Raw genomic sequence first — 16,403 nt, forward strand, 5'->3', positions numbered from 1 at the left:
ATGGTATTATTCAGGTCAAGACATGGCAGGAAATGGCATTGTGAAGGAGTTGGCAGCTTCACGACACCACTGGATTACAGATCAAGAACTCATAAGTATCAATGGTTAGTGTGCTGTCAATTTATCCCATTTCAGATTGGCAAATAAAGAGACGGTTTAAATAATAGTAGAATGATATGACATTGTTCATAGTTAAGACATTGCAGAATATGACATTGTGTTGTAGTGGGTAGGTTCACCACACCACTGGATTACGGATGAAGAAGAGAAGCATACATGCAGTGAAAAAGAAGATCACTTGCTCTGTATAGTTTAATTTACATGGTATAAAGAAGGAACTTGGTTGTACAACTGAAAACTTAAATTGAGAAGGACAAACTTTTGTTTATGAACTACATAATAAACTTTAAACATGCAATTTGATGCAAACACCAAAAATAAACAGCTGTTGCAGTCATGCCCAACCAAATATACACAACAAAGTTTGAAGGCTTGAGAAGGACAAACTTACATTACTGGTGAAGACATGCTCTATAAAGCCCTTGTCCATACTGATTGGGGGGGGGCAATTCAAGAAGTTTACCACAGAATCTTCTTCATAAGCATTGCCTTTATTCTACATTTTGTTAAGAGTAAATATAGATGTGATAATATACGAAAAAAATGGAGAATATTTAAGATAAGATGAAGAGTGATGCTACATAACCAAGTAGCTATAAATGTATGTGCAGCGATATAGGCAAAAGGCACAGCCAAGAGAAATGCACAGCTAAACTTCTTCAGTACCAACCTTATGGTAAGAGTAAATATAGATCTGATGTGTAGAAAATGGAGGGCAAAGGAAAATAAGCTGCAAAGTGATGGTACATGAACAACTACCTGTCAATATAAGTACACTGATAAAGGATAGCATGTACTTACAAGTACAATGCAGAGCTAAAAAAACATTGGCATTGGATATATTCTACACTAATGTAACCATTCATACATATCAGATAATTTGGAGCGAACAATTGATAAGCAAGCTATCATGCATACTGCTGTCACATAATGAACAAAGTATGTATGCAAGTAAAGTGATACAGGAAAACAGGTACTAACAAGAGCAAAGCAGCGGGCAGCATATTTGCGATATCCTGTCGTTCTTTTCAAACCGGAATTCTTCTTCGAGCAGATTTCCTGCAAAAAAGATCCGTAAGGCACATGCGGAAATGTAGAAGTTAAAATTGTCATTTGATTTCATAGACAGTACCTCATCCTGGGAACGAGACTAGTGCATAACAAGATTTTTCCATTCAATGTCTTCTAAATTTAGCACAGGAGACTTCACCGGAAATTCGTTTATAGACTTGCCATCAAAGTGTGATTTCCTCAGGTAACACCGATACTGCTGCAATGCTTCCTTGAAAAGCACAAGCAAGCTTTGCTCATCATGACTATCCAGATCGACCCTCACCTAGTTACAACAATGTAATGTAAATCATTGATGTGTTCGATCAGCAGAAAACAGGAAAATAATAACCATGAATAATAGCACTTACACGTAAGTTGGACAGGAAGACGTGAAAATGGTGTTTGTCTTCACTATAATCTTCCCATGATGGGAATATATGCACGTAGTCCCTAACAACATTGAAAGCATTGTCTTTTAAACTGGGAATAAATGGAATGGGGTTCCAATCTACAGGAATTGGCCGTCTCTGTAGTTGGGATAGGTCTTCGGCCGGTGGACTTGCTGTACTTTTTGCTGGAGTGGGATTTTTCTATGGTACAGCTGGTGCTATGGCAAATGAAATCGGTATACCTTTTGCTGGAGTGCAGGTCCTGTGTGGTGGGGCTAGTGGTGTGGCCAGTGAAGTATGGGTACAGTCTGCTGGAGTCGGTCCTACGTTTAGTGTCACTGGTTGTACAGCCAATATAAGTGGGGTGCTGTCTGATTTCTCCGGCACCACCACGTTTTTCAAGGACTTTGCTGGTGCTCCTTCAGGTTCGGCAATCACCCTCTTCCTTTTTGATGTCTGATGCACAAGAACAACAGTTGAGTGGAAAAACATGGTATGATGATAGATGGAATATGTATTGATAATGGATGGGCATGGCATCTCGAGTTATATGATGAGTAAACTAAGCAGATGGCGGTGCAACAAAGTAGAAGAAATGCAAGACAACATATGCAAGATACCCGCAATCAATAAAACCTTGCCAAATTAGAACAGACACCTTGATGGGTGAACAGGACAGGCCATCTGCCTTTGACTCCTCGAGGTTAGAATAGTCATTAGGATGATATTCTGAACAAGAATCAATAGGTGGGGAGCGTATGAGTTTCATTGCTTCCAGAATGGCACTCAATGCCTTGTTGCTAATTTTGTAAGTCATTGCAGTGTTCCACAATATTCTTCTGATGCGCGGATTCTGATATTCACTATAATTGCATATAATATCTGAGAACCATGAAAACATAAATAGTTGTGAGATTATCTTTGTAATGCAGATGATATTCTAATATAGGGGCGCCCCTGTAAACACTTGTGTGCTATCACTGGCTTCTGATGAGAGAGCTCATGTGTGCTGTAATATGGTGCGTGCATTTATATAATCTGGCACAAGTACACAAAAAATAGGCTCCAGAAGTAAGGATAGCTGGCAGATGATAGGTTCATAATATACTATATAGAGAGTTTATTGCCAAACCATGATAACAAGAGCACACAACAACTAGGCAGATCATAGCGTACATAACAGGGGTACACCATAACCACGATATATAAATCGGGAAAGTGGAACTGGCTTGAAAATACGGTGTTGTATTGCCGCTAGTAATTGAAAGCCTATCGATCACGTACAGGCCAGCTCTATCAGCTGTTGACTGCAGATGTCCCTGCGCCCCTTCCTGAGAAGGAACATACTGTACGTACTAAATACAGAACAAACAAAGAGGAACATGTTAAAGAACAGAAGAGGAAGCATATTCTTGAGGTTTTGCTTCATTGCATACAATGTTGGTTGCCCACTCATGATGATCACAGCGCCCAAAGAAATGCAATTCCATGCTGTCTCTCTATATGTGGCAATTTTGAACAAGAGTCATTAGGATCATATTCTGAACAAGAATCAACAGGTGGGTAGCATATGAGTTTCATTGAATCCAGAATGGCACTCAATGCCTTGGTGCCAATTTTGTAAGTCATTGCAGTGTTTAGCTTCAAGAGTGGACTGCTGCTAGTGCGACACAAAGCAGCTACACAGATCATAGTGTAGATATAACGGGGAAAACCGTAAGCATGAGAGTAAAATCAGCAAAGTGGAACTTGCTGGAATATATGTGCTAGTATTGCCGGTATGGCTAGAAAGGCTTCGGATACCAGCTTTCTTCAAGTGAAGGTGCGGTACTGTTAATATCAGTGTTACTCTCAAAGGCGACATAGCTCCCTGCATTTCCTTGCTATTCTTATAGGATTCAAGTGGGCAGGTGACTACAAATCCTATTCCTATGTTTACAAGATCCTACGAATCAAAGAGGCTCAAAGTGTCCATCACAACCGACCGTATAGACCTCTACACTGCAAAAGTCCCTGCTCATCTTCAGTACAAGGAACATACTGTACCACTATAATACTCCCTCCGTTCCAAAATATAAGTCTTGGTAGAGATTTCCACTATGGATCACATACAGATGTATCCAGACACATTTTAGAGTGCAGATTCACTCATTTTGCTCCATATGTAGTCCATGGTGGAATCTATACAAAGACTTGTATTTAGGAATGGAGAGAGTACATATTAAAGAAGAACGGAAGAGGAACATGGTAAAGAAGAGCAAGCAGATTTTGGATAATAAAATGTTGGTTGCGCAGTGCCCACACATTATGAACCAGAGCGCATTAAGAATGCAACTCCCAGTTGTCTCTCGACCATTTCAGGCGGTTGGATGAAGATCCTACGTCTCCTAACCCATCTTCTTCCTCGTCTCTGATTCTTCCCATACAGAACACCGCACGGGCTGCCGGCCGGACCACCGGCCCCTGCCGCCTGTGTTCCTCCGCCACCCCCACCCCCACCCCCGCCCCAATCCCCACCCACGTCGAGTTTTCTTCATTCGGCGAGGCCCCACAACCACCCGAGCCCCTTCGTTCGCACCGGCGAACTCCGGCGAGCTCTGAAAAATCGACTGACCCAATTTTGAAATTTAGTCTACTGTGATTTAACTAGTGTGGAATATAAAAGGGGAAAACCATAAGCATTGGGAGTATAGTGTTGAGCGTACCATGGCGGATCTGAAGGTGCAAACCGGACAAAGGCAACTTCGCAACCAAGACAAGAAATCAGAGTAAAGCAGTGGCGATCTATTTTCTTGCTACGATAAATAAGTTGAGGTGATACGAAAGAGTACCGCCTCTGGTGCGGCGCCGTGTACGCATCTGCTGAGAATTTGACGGTGCTGCGGTAGCGATGGCTGTCGGCGGCGTGGAAGAAGATCTAGCAGGGTAGATGGTGGCGGCGGGGCGCGGTGGACGAGACGGTCGTAGGAGCGGCGCCGGCAAGGTGGACGACGGCGGGGATGAAGCGAGAGGACGGGATGCAAGGATCTCGGTCCGAAGCCGTGGATGAGAGAGGTCGATCTCTTGTAATGGACGGCGGCGGCGGTGTATCAGCTCCGACATGGTGGAGGAGGACGGCGGTGGATGGGGTGGCGGACGGCAGCGGACAGAGGAGGGTGGGGTGGAGAGGGTGTTTTGGCGCCCACGGAGTACGAATGGGGAAAAGGGAGGTAGAGAGGAAGGGGGGAACCATGTATTCAGGGCGCGCTTGTCTCAAATGGGAGGAAATTTACAAACTTAGCCCCGTTTCAAATTTCTACTACATCACAGCAACATTAGTCGGTTGGGGATAGGACGGTAATCTCGCATACACCGAATATTTGCCGACGAGAGTTTGTTTTTGGCGCCCACCGTGTATGAATATGAATCGGGGAGGGAGTCGATTTCAGCCGAGGACACACTGTGTTTTGGCGCCCACTGTGTATGAATCCGGGTGAGAGGCGGTTACGTCACGTTTGGGTGAAATTACAAACCTACCCCTATCGAAACCTATAGAAATCCAGCAGATAGGCTTTGCGTGGCAGGGATAGGCAGTAGTGATTTCCATCTCGCATATTTTGGTTTCGGGCGGTTACTGCGACTTTTTCCCCGCTTCGTTCAAATTTTGCAGAGTGCACATTTACCGTGCCAACTCAATTCGAATCCCATTTGTATTCTATTTTTTTTGGGCGGGATCCATTTTCAATTGGAATTACATTCTATATACATCATTTTTTATATATACTTTCAAAAGCACAACACCATTTATACATAAATATGTTTTACAAATGGCATGATCTCAGATTCATAAGGTTGTATCCATCAATTTGGATTTTCAAATATTTGAAACCACTTTATGTTGAAATCCAATGTATGCATTCCTCGCTAACTGTCTCCAATTAATGTGTGTTTCATGCGGTTTTTTTTACTTCTGAAACATGTATAATGTGTTTCACACACGCAACATATAGTGTAATCCCGTTTAGACATTAATTGCATATAAACCATGCATTGTTTGTAATTGAAGAATCTATGGATCACCAATATTGATAAACTATATAACATTACACGTGTGCCCAAATTCAAATGAATATGCATGTTTGATGCACCAATTTGCGTTATGATATTATCGATGTCGTGATCTCCAGTTTAAATATTTGAATCCCCTTTAATCCAGATATTCGTCTCATATAGCTATCACTCATGCTTATATAGGACTATCTCTCTGGACCTATACGCCTTCATCGTCTCTCAGGTATCTCTCGTGCTACCTGTATGTCGACAATGATCTTTTATCTTCGTAACACACTGACGGTACTCTCTCCCTCGACCTTCATCACTCTATCTCTCTCTAAGTATATCTCGCTCCCTGCTATGTGTCTCTAACTATGATTCTCCATGTGGAATCTCTTTCTCTCACACAAACACAAAACTTTGTCTCCCGGGGTCTCATTTCTCTCTACTATTCCCATGTGTGCCACTCGCACACCCCTCATACAGAGATGTCTTTCGCTCCTTATATATGAGAACCTATGACTCTTCCTCTTCAATGTCTCTTTCTCACACACAAACACAAACTCTGTCTCCCAGGGCCTCATATTTCTCCATTGTTCTCTTGTATGTCGCTCACACACGCCCTCTCTCCCTAGAGATATCTTGCGTTCCCTCGTATGTCTCTCTAGCTATCACTCTCGTTGTGAAATATCTTTCTCTCTCGCAGACACAAAACTCCGTCTCTCTGGATCTCATTTCTCTCTGATATCTCTTTGTATGTGACTCACATGCACCCTCTCTCTATCTCTCTCACACCCACACACATAACCCAGCCTTCTGATCCACTCGACTCCTATCTCTAACGCACACTAGCTAGCATCTTTATCTTTCTATTTATCTGTCTCTCCATCAACCTTCTTTCTCGCCCTCACTCTTGATTCCTATCACGCACACTACATATGTTTCTCTCTACATGCAGTCAAGTGCCCTCTCACACACATATATAACTTCACCCTTTGAACCACCCGACGGTCATCTCCAACACCCAAACTAGCGGATGTCCCTCTAGCTAGCATCTCCATCTCTGTATCTATCTGTAGTTTCTCCGCCAACATTTCTTTCTCGCACGGAGTCTTGCTTCCTATCACTCACACTATATATGTCTCTCCATACATATGCATTTATAGGTTGGTCTCTTTTGCACAATCATTGCGCCTCACTCCCTCTGCTCGCCATAGATGCATGCTCCCGCCCATGCCACTATCTCTTAAAGACAAAAACACATGCTCAATTGTCGGGCCTTCTTCCCTGCATTCTCACATGCATGCATATTGTCATACCGATCCGTCTCTCCCATGTCGTTGATCTTATGACTTATGTCTTCTTTCTTTTATCTCGATCATGCGCGCGCGCACACACACACACATCCCACGTATACATGTATACCTCTCACACATGCACGTTCAAGGTCTCTATGTCTCCATACGTAGTTAATTACCCTCAATCCTAATGCCACATCGAATCGTTCTCCTCTTTTGTGCACATAACTTCCGCCTGGATGGGTAAAACACACACTCACACTTAACAATATCCTTCTAGCTACCCCCCCTCCTCTCACTCTTACCCTATATCCCCGAAACCAATAAGACCATCCCTTTGTTTAATTCCCGCCTACATGCACCATCGATATATAGTAGTCTTCCTCGGTGTCTCTCGAACAAACACGTTCTCTCGATGTCGACTCCTCTCACGCGCACACACCTTGTCTTCCCTCTCTACGGGCATTTTCTCTCTCGCACCCCATCGTTGGTGGCCTCTGCCATACACATCACCTCTCTATGATGAAGCCATGCACACTTAAATTACATCCGCCACAGAGGACCCTGCGACACACACACACACACACGCACACACACACACGCACACCCCCCCACACACGCACACTAAGACTCCATCTCTCTCTCTCACACACACACAAACACACACACGCACGCACGCACGCACACCCCCCCACACACACTAAGACTCCATCTCTCTCTCTCTCTCACACACACAAACTAAGACTCCATCTCTCTCTCCTCTCTCTCTCTCTCTCACACACACACACACTAAAACTCCATCTCACACACACATGCTCTAGGCGGAGCATTTGTTCCTACCACCCTTCATCCAACCTTACCCGTATGATAAACAATCACCTTTATTTACTTGCATAACATGGACAAATTCCACTTTACTTTAGTAGTCAGCAAACTTATCATCTGTACCCTTATAAAAAAACGAGTTGGCGGTGATGGTGTGCCTGCCATCTTGTAATACAGACCATATGATCTATATCTGAGGATAGAAAGCAAACTATGATAATTTTACAAAAGATACCCGCACCTCTCTCCACATCATTATCTCCCGCAACCTCATTGCTCATCAATTAAAAAAGGAATAAGTCTCTGGAACAATCTAGCATGCATGGTGGCCGCTGCCGCCTGCCGGCGCCGTCCATCCCCATGCCTCCGCCCATTCCAACCACCAGTCACCACCACGCTCCACTCCTCCTCGCCTTATCTCTCATCATTTAGTTTTTTCGATGACATTCTCGAGATACCAGTTTTCCGATAAAATTCTCGAGATATCATTAGTTTTTACACATGGGATTACTCCTGCATGGGTCAATCACAACAGGTGTTCTGTAAAAAAAATGCATATTGATGTTCCGTGCAATGCATGAGAATCTTGCTTGTAATTATATAACGCAAATCACGAGCAGGAAGTGACATTTTTTTGACACAACCACGTTAACATGGCCACGTAAATCACTAGCTAAAGTAAATACCATTATACTTATATCCCGATGCAAAAGGTTTAGTATATCCGAAGAGTAGAGTCGCACACACGCACTCTGTCTCTCAGAATCTCTCTCACACACACACCAGTTACGTGACGCCCACTTAAGCAGACACGTATGTTACAATTTGTGCACCCGCGGGTACACGTGATGCTGCGCATTTATTTAAGCCGGAAGGTGAACCCAAACAGTAGCTGCATTCATTCCCCTCCCGCCGCCTCTTCTCTGGTCACCGTCGCCTGGTAGCCATGGGCCGGCCGAAGGTAACAACATAGGCCATACTCCCGCCGGAGCGGCGCTTTAATATGGAAATTTTAGTGGTCATGCATGCATCTTTTTGTGCTAGCACTCCTATATAAGGGTTGACCGGTCGCTTCCCGCGGACGTGCGCGGGCGGTGGAAGAGGAAGGAGAAGGGAAGCGGGCTGTGGAGTAACGTTTTTTACCACAATTTCTTAGGAAACTGAGTGCAATAATTGAGTAGTTTTGCAAACTACCAGTACTACACCTGAAACGGTTCAAAACCTATACTCCCTTGCCAGTGCGTGCTTCCCGCGTGAAACGGTCAGCGTCGCCCTGGAGCATCAGTGCCGCATTAATGCCCGGCCAGAGCGGAGGCGACCTCTCACTGGCGCCAGCTTTGAAGTGGCGCGACGGCCGAGAGAGCGCCGCTTCCCGGTGCACGCGACTGCTCTGCGTCGAGACTGGCCATAGGCCCTGTTTGGATCCATGGGTTAGAGTTAGTTTGAGCTAGTTGGGGCTCAAATAGCCCTAAAGTATCCAAGCATGAGGGTTTAAATTTGAGCAAGTTGCACCGAACCCACCAAAAAAAACTATCCCACCCAAGAGGTGCTAACTTGAGATAGTTCTCATTGGGACCACTGAAAAATCACTTTTCTCTCGCCATGAAGTGCATTTATTGTCAATCTAACCCTGTCACCCAAACACCTCTTTGGCTACAGTTAGTTCAGGGTTAATCATGAGTTAGTCTAACCTCCAGCTAAGTTAGAGTATCAAACAGGAGCAGTATAGGACATGCAAGTTGCTCAAGGAATACAGGCAAATTCGTATGTGAAAGGATTTTTTTTCTTTTTGAAAACGGAACATGAAAGGAATTTTTTTAGAATGCTCTTGGCATGTCGCTAACATGTGATAGTTAACCGACCTCCATAGACGGCAAAAACGCCAGCCCGCCGCACTTTGATAGAGACGAGGAGGGAGAAGCGATACAGGCTGCTGGATTACTAGAGATAGGTGTCGCACGGAAGCCAAGAAATATGGTGATAGAGTGGGTTAGCCATGTACTAGTATGATGTAACTACACTGGGCTGCCGTGTTTCGTACTCTTCCAGTCCACTGTGGAGATGATTGGTTAATTTTATATCGCTGAATAATATTAAATATTATGAGTGCAGACGCTCCACCACGAGGTTCCTTGCTCCTTCTCGGTCGTCCTGAATCTATGTTCTTCCACTCTATTTTTTTACGTGAGCTTTGTTCATCCTTTTGCCAACACGCGAGACATCTAGCATCAAGGTGCACGTGTTATGCAAGGATCGTTCCATCTATATGAAGAACACGTGGGACTGGAACTACGAGACGGACATGTACCCAGGAGTGGACGTACGAACCTGAGTAATGTAGCGTAGTAAGTGAAGTAGAAAGGCACAAATGGTATGAACATGCGTGGCATATAGGGTGTGTTTGGTTGCGTTCTTGTCTCAGCATAGTTGTTCCCTCTTCATGCGTGCTCAACTCAACACCCCTCTTCATGCATGCTCTCTTCATGCATGCTTCTAGTGTATTTGTGCTAAACTATTGTGGACTCATGCACCCTCCATACACTCTACCAAACACCCAAAAGTAGGTCGAGAAGGGAACTCTTGGGCAGCATTTGTCTCTTACTACGTACTACCACTAAATGTTGTACGTGCAATGCACGGTGATGTTATGGAGTACGTGCCTAAGTACTCTACTACTACTATATTAGTTGGAGGCACATATTAACTTTTATATTTGTTTACGCGTATGCCCCGAGACCTTCCAACTAGACGTGTCTTTCTCTCCAGGTCGCACTTTGTATCATTCATACCACTAAGTACTACTACGTGTGGTCTCCGACCCAGAAGTGGAAGAAGTGGAGACGCTCTACCACGCTGTTTTTTTTACGCTGGGCTCTACCACGCTGTTCATGTCCCACTCCTTTCGCTGACGTGTGGGACATCCAGCACGTGCCGTGTTTGGCACCCTTCGTCGTAAGAGTTGAAACACTAGCATTGATCAGAAATAAAAAATAATTATAAATCAGGAGTGATACTATTTTTTGCGAACCAATCAGCAGTGATACTATACCACGCGGTTTCCTTGCTCCTCGATATCGGAAAGAATACTTCCGTTCGCCAACATGTGGGACGTCGACCATCCTGGTCCACTTGCCATTGACGCAGAACTCCAAGGGAGAGTCAGCCAGGTCATCACGCCACAGTAACAATGACTAATGAGCCGTCAAATCACAGGCCCACTTCCCACTTTGAAGTTGCTCGGACAAAGGAACCATCATGACTTCGTTGAATTCCGCTTCTTGAAGAAAACTACAGTACCAGCAGTACTGCTAGCTACAGTAGTTACTCCAACAGAGGCCTCCTTTCGTTCATAGGATAGGAATATGAAAATCATAGGAATTGAGATGTCATGCATCTCAATTCATATAGAGAAAGAGATGCCATTTGATGCTTAGGATAGGAATTTTTCCATTTATTCTAGGCTAATGTACTGGTAATTTGCTCTAAAAACTACAATAGTAACTAGTAGTATTGGTACATGCTCGTACTCAGACACAGACACACACACTAACTACTAGTACTACTACTTCTCACATGCTGGCCAGACGCTGTCGTTCTCCTTCCCGGCTTTGTCGGCGACACCCCACCGTGCTTGGATCTCCGCCGACCTCTCCGCAGCAGCGCGTGCGTCCTTTTCTTTCTTGCGGCGGCGGGCCTCTCTTTTCTTGAGTGCTTTCTGACTTTTCCGCTCCCTCTGTGCGGCTTTGGCCGCCTCTTGCTCTACCGCCCATTCGGCCTTGGCATCTTCAAATTCCTCCCACATAGTTGTGAGGTCGCGAGCGGCGATGAACTCGGCACGGCGGGATGCCATCGCTTCCCTACCATTTTGTGTGCGGTCGTGGGCGGCGAGGAACTCGGCGCGACGGGATGCCATCGCTGCCTTACCGGTTAGTGTGCGGAGCGGTGGCATGAACGACGCTTGGTGAGAGCTCTGGGGTGGAGTGGCCGGACAACCGTATAGTGCATTGGTTTGTCAAGAGCTCAAGGACAGAAGACGAAGCAAATTTGGATTCCCCTTCAATCCTGGTCATTTATTACCGAGTAAAATGCATTGGCGGTCATCGAACTTGTCTTGATAGCTCACTTTGATCATTGTATATGAGATATGGTGATTATACGGTCACTGGCTCAGCGTATAGCTCCGTATTTGTCTGGTTGACCAGTCAAACAGTCCGCATGCGCCTCATCAGCTCGTGTTCTTTATCTATCTACGCGGGCCTACCTCTCAATGGAGAAAGAAATACTGTAAAAACCAAAATTATGTGTATGTGGGGAATCAAACCACGGACTCGTCGCTGCAACGCACCCTTGTCAGCCAAATGAAAATGAAATACTTCGCGTCAGACACTCACGCTCACGCTGTCAAAGCATGCTAATGCATGCACGTCGCCCTCTAAATCAAAGTCCTGCTCATGGCGCAACGCAAACGGCGAGCACATCACCTGAGCTCCCCGGCGATGCCTGCCATTACTGTTTAGACGTTTGATGGAGGCCTACGCGAACGCCGAGCATGTATTCACCTGGATCAACACCAACGGTCATACTCGGACCGCCTTGCTCATGTATATCGTCCATCACAACGACAATCTATAAAACAGCCTAAGCTAGAGAGGGTACTATGGTAGTATGGTACGGAGTATGTACTATCGTGAGCGACCGATCTTAGTGCCACTACACACCGAAACTCCTTCCATCCCTAGCGCGCGCTTCCCGCCTGAAACGGTCACCGTCTCTCCAGAATGTCAATGCCGCATTCACCGGACTTAACTACAGGTGCAATTGGTGTGTCACTGACATGCGGGCCAGATGCCCGTTGGGCCCACATGTCAGTAACCCAAACGCATTTGTAGTTAAGTCAGTGAAGCAGCGTCCGCATTCACGCCCGACGAACCTACTCCGGCGCCAGTTGTCCATCCGTCTGCCACGGCTCATTGCCATTCGCCCGCTATATTAACTTGAGCCCCAGCTCCCAGCCATAGCCAAAGACCCACACTTATTCTCCTCCGGTCCCTTCCTTCTGTCGGCACCACTTCAACAATGGCCTCCTGGCGCTCCAAAGCTCTCTTGGACGTACTGTCGCAGGAGCAGACGAGGGACATTGGTGGCTCCGCTCCGGGCGCGCTCCAAAGCTCTCTTCGACGTACTGTCGCAGGAGCAAACGAAGGAGATCGCCGGCACCCCCCGGCCGCCCTCCGCCGCCACGACGACGAAGCCGGCGCGCGTGCGCGGGCGCAGCCGGCAGCGAGGAAGAGTAGTACACGGTAGGTCGCCGCCGCTCTGGAGGAGGAGGTTATCGAGGCGCATGAGGAGGAGGCAAAGGCAATGGCCGGCTTTCTCGGGTTCATGGCCGGACATGGTGTTCGGGCGCCGGCGATCGTTTAGATTAGGTTTACAGTAGGTTTTAGTACGGTTTGTGCGAAATATGTAATGAATTTCGTCCAGTTTGTAGGAAAAGTTTTCAAAATGTAATGAATTTCATCCGGTTAATTTGGATTTTTCTTTCTTTGCACGAATTTCGTCCGGTTAGTTCATATAGTTGTCGAAAGGTATGCGGGCAGCATTGGATGGCATCCATCAGTGTCCTCGGACAGATGCCGGTGTAAATTTGTGGGCCAGCGCTAGAGATGCCCTAACTATCATGCTATAATCGCTAACAATCCTCCATTATTTGGCAGGGAACAGTTATCCCTCGATCAAAATCAGATCCGCAGTGTTTCGCACTCCTCCCGCGTAAGAGTGTAAACTCTTGCTTACATAAAAATGGAGCAAGTGGACGGCACTTTAGCACGTCATATCACTCGAACTAGCCCGCCTAACGAGCGGGAAAGCCCCGCCCTCATCATTTTGTTCTGGATTTCTATCGATCGATCGCGCGAAAATGTTACGCTTCGCAAGTTCTAAAGGAAAAGGCGGCACACTTACGACTCGTACGCGTCGCAACCCCGACAGTCCGGCTCGCACGCCGCTCACCAGAGGGGACACACATTGTCTTGCAATTTCACTGACATGTGGGACCGTAATTGAATAAACCGTCGATAGTCGAAATCTAATCGCTCGGCGAGCATCGACTGAGAAGAGAGAAACGGGGGAGGGAGAAGAGATCGCCCGCCCGCCGTGCATGGACTCCAAGAAATATATGGTGATAATGTGAGGTGGGCCATGCTGGAGTCCGGACCGCTTTCGGAGCCCGCTCTCACCGCCCTGGCCCCTCAAGACGCCATTTGCCCGCCGCATGCATGCATAGCAAGTAGTACTCCTTATGTCGAGGAGAGAGAGGCATTGACAAAGTCAAGGAGTGGGCTCTGCAAGAGCCCGTCTCTACACGTGCTCCTAGGTATAAAAAAATTAATTCTAAAAAAGGCATAAAAAACAATTGTGTCTTAAAAAAAGAAAGGTAAAAAAACATTTGAGAGGAAATAGATAGAGAGAAAGTGAGAAAAAGCTGTAACCTGGGCATTACATGAGGAAGGAAGGAGTGGTGCACATGCCAAGTTCACTGGGCTGCAGTGTTTCACACTCCTCCGTCGTAACAGTGGAGACAATAGCTTTCATAAAAAATAAACAATGAATACTCGTTGCTCGTCCTCTATATCGGAAAGGATACTTTCATTCGCCGACATGTGGGACGTCAACCATCCTGGTCCACCTGCCATGCACAAAATTATCCTGGTCTACCCCGGTCGTATCGCAGACCCAACCTTTTCCACTGTAAGTTGTTCGACGAAGGAACCATCATGAATTCGTTGAATTCCGCTTCTTCAAGAAAATTTACTGTACCCGCAATAATGCTACCACACGCGAAGACTGGATGGCACTGTACCACGTCATATCATTGAAACCTACTAGGCCAAACTAGCCCGCCTAGCTCATCTATTTTGGAACGGAGGTAGTACGTCTCTGCACTGCTATGATTTTGTGTTGCACGTTCTCTGTACTTTTGCTACGATTTTCTTACCCTATGAACCAAATGAGGCCTGAATGTATGTCGACTATTGTCTGATCGATTGCTAAGCCTACAATTTTAGGAGCTAGGGCTATTGGTCGATCGACGAGGGATAAGTATAAGCGTACCACGAGCTCATCAGCCCCAACGTTTCTCTTCGATGAGTGTTTTGCACCTACTATAGCTCGCACAGTAGCTAGCCTACTAACACTAAGAATCATCAAACAAGCCCTGCAGATATGATAAACAGTTCAAACTTACATCTAAGCATGCCATATATTACATCAAAAGCTGGTGAGGATACATCTGTTTCGCATGATTCATCGCATGATTCACTATCAAACAAAAGTAGCAAGATCCGCCCACACAAGACAGTGCACTAGCCCTAAGATGGTTTGATAACACGCATCGTTCTGGTAATTAAACACAGGGCAATGCAAACTACCCTGAAGGATTAGCGCGACCAACTATTTCTTGTCATCGATCTCTCGGGCAATGACCACAGCACGGACAACGGCATGGGAATCGATTTCTGGGGCGATGTCCACAGGACTAACCGCGACATCGGAATCGATCTCTGGGGCGATGTCCACAGGATGGACATCGGCATCGGAATCGATCTCCGGGGCGATGCCAACAGGACGGGCCACGACATCGGAATCATCAAGGACGTCCACCGGCACCTGCACAACCCTAACATATTAGCAAGCACATTGCAAATAATCAAAAACCACAACTATGGTAATAAGCCATTATTTTTTACCTTGTGTAGCTCACCGGGGGATCTCATCCCTCCGGGGGGCCATCTCCTCGTCCTCGATGGGGGCCATCACCTTGCCAGGGGAATACTGCTTCTCAACAGCGACTATCTCCTCAAACTCGATCTTGAGCCTCACATAGGTGGCAATCAGAGTTCCTAGGGTAGGCACGGTGGGGCCCTTGCTGTTCTTCCAACTTTCTTTGAGGAGTTCGTCCGCCAACGTTCTCAACTCTTTGGCCAGTGCTTGTTTCTTGGAGTTCTTTGTCTCCATGGGTTGGCCCGCCAACATGGTCAACTCATTGGTTGGTGCTCGCTTCCTGGAGATCGCTGTCTCCAGTGGGTTGTCCGCCGGCAACTCTTTGCCTAGTGCTCCAGGATCCATCAATGAACTAACAAACAAAAAGCAATCGAAAGGAAACCACAATCGCAATGAAAACGGGAAAAGAATAGAATGTGAGAATCGGTCGGTGCTTCGCAAAAAGAAGATTCTTGGAATGAAAATATAGCAGCATAACTGACTCGCCCACCTTTCCTTCATCGGTACAGAAGAAAAATGGCAGAAGTGAGTAGCCTGGAGTGAGGTTTTCTTCAAGAAAGGGAAGAAAGGGCTTGAACGAGCGTTCCAGTGAAATGATGGTTGCTTCGTCCAGTCCAACTTGGAGGCCACCTTACCACTACTGGTAAAGGTGTGGGTTTTGTGATATGACGGGTCATGACAGCCACACTGGGGTGACAGGTGAGTCTCGACTGTAGCACCTCACTGTGATTTGGTGGATGGCACGCAGGCCCGGATGCTTTGAAATGTCCCGCATGTAGATAGAGCGGCTAGTCATATAGGAGTGCTCAATATTGTGCACCGCGTCCAAGGCGGAGAGGAAAATGAGAGAACTATGTAACTAATGCATGAGTTTAATTAGGGTAGTTTTGTAAAGTACGGGATACAT

This window comes from Aegilops tauschii, chromosome 3 (assembly GCF_002575655.3).
Source record: "Aegilops tauschii subsp. strangulata cultivar AL8/78 chromosome 3, Aet v6.0, whole genome shotgun sequence".
NCBI classification, from domain to species: Eukaryota; Viridiplantae; Streptophyta; class Magnoliopsida; order Poales; family Poaceae; genus Aegilops; species Aegilops tauschii.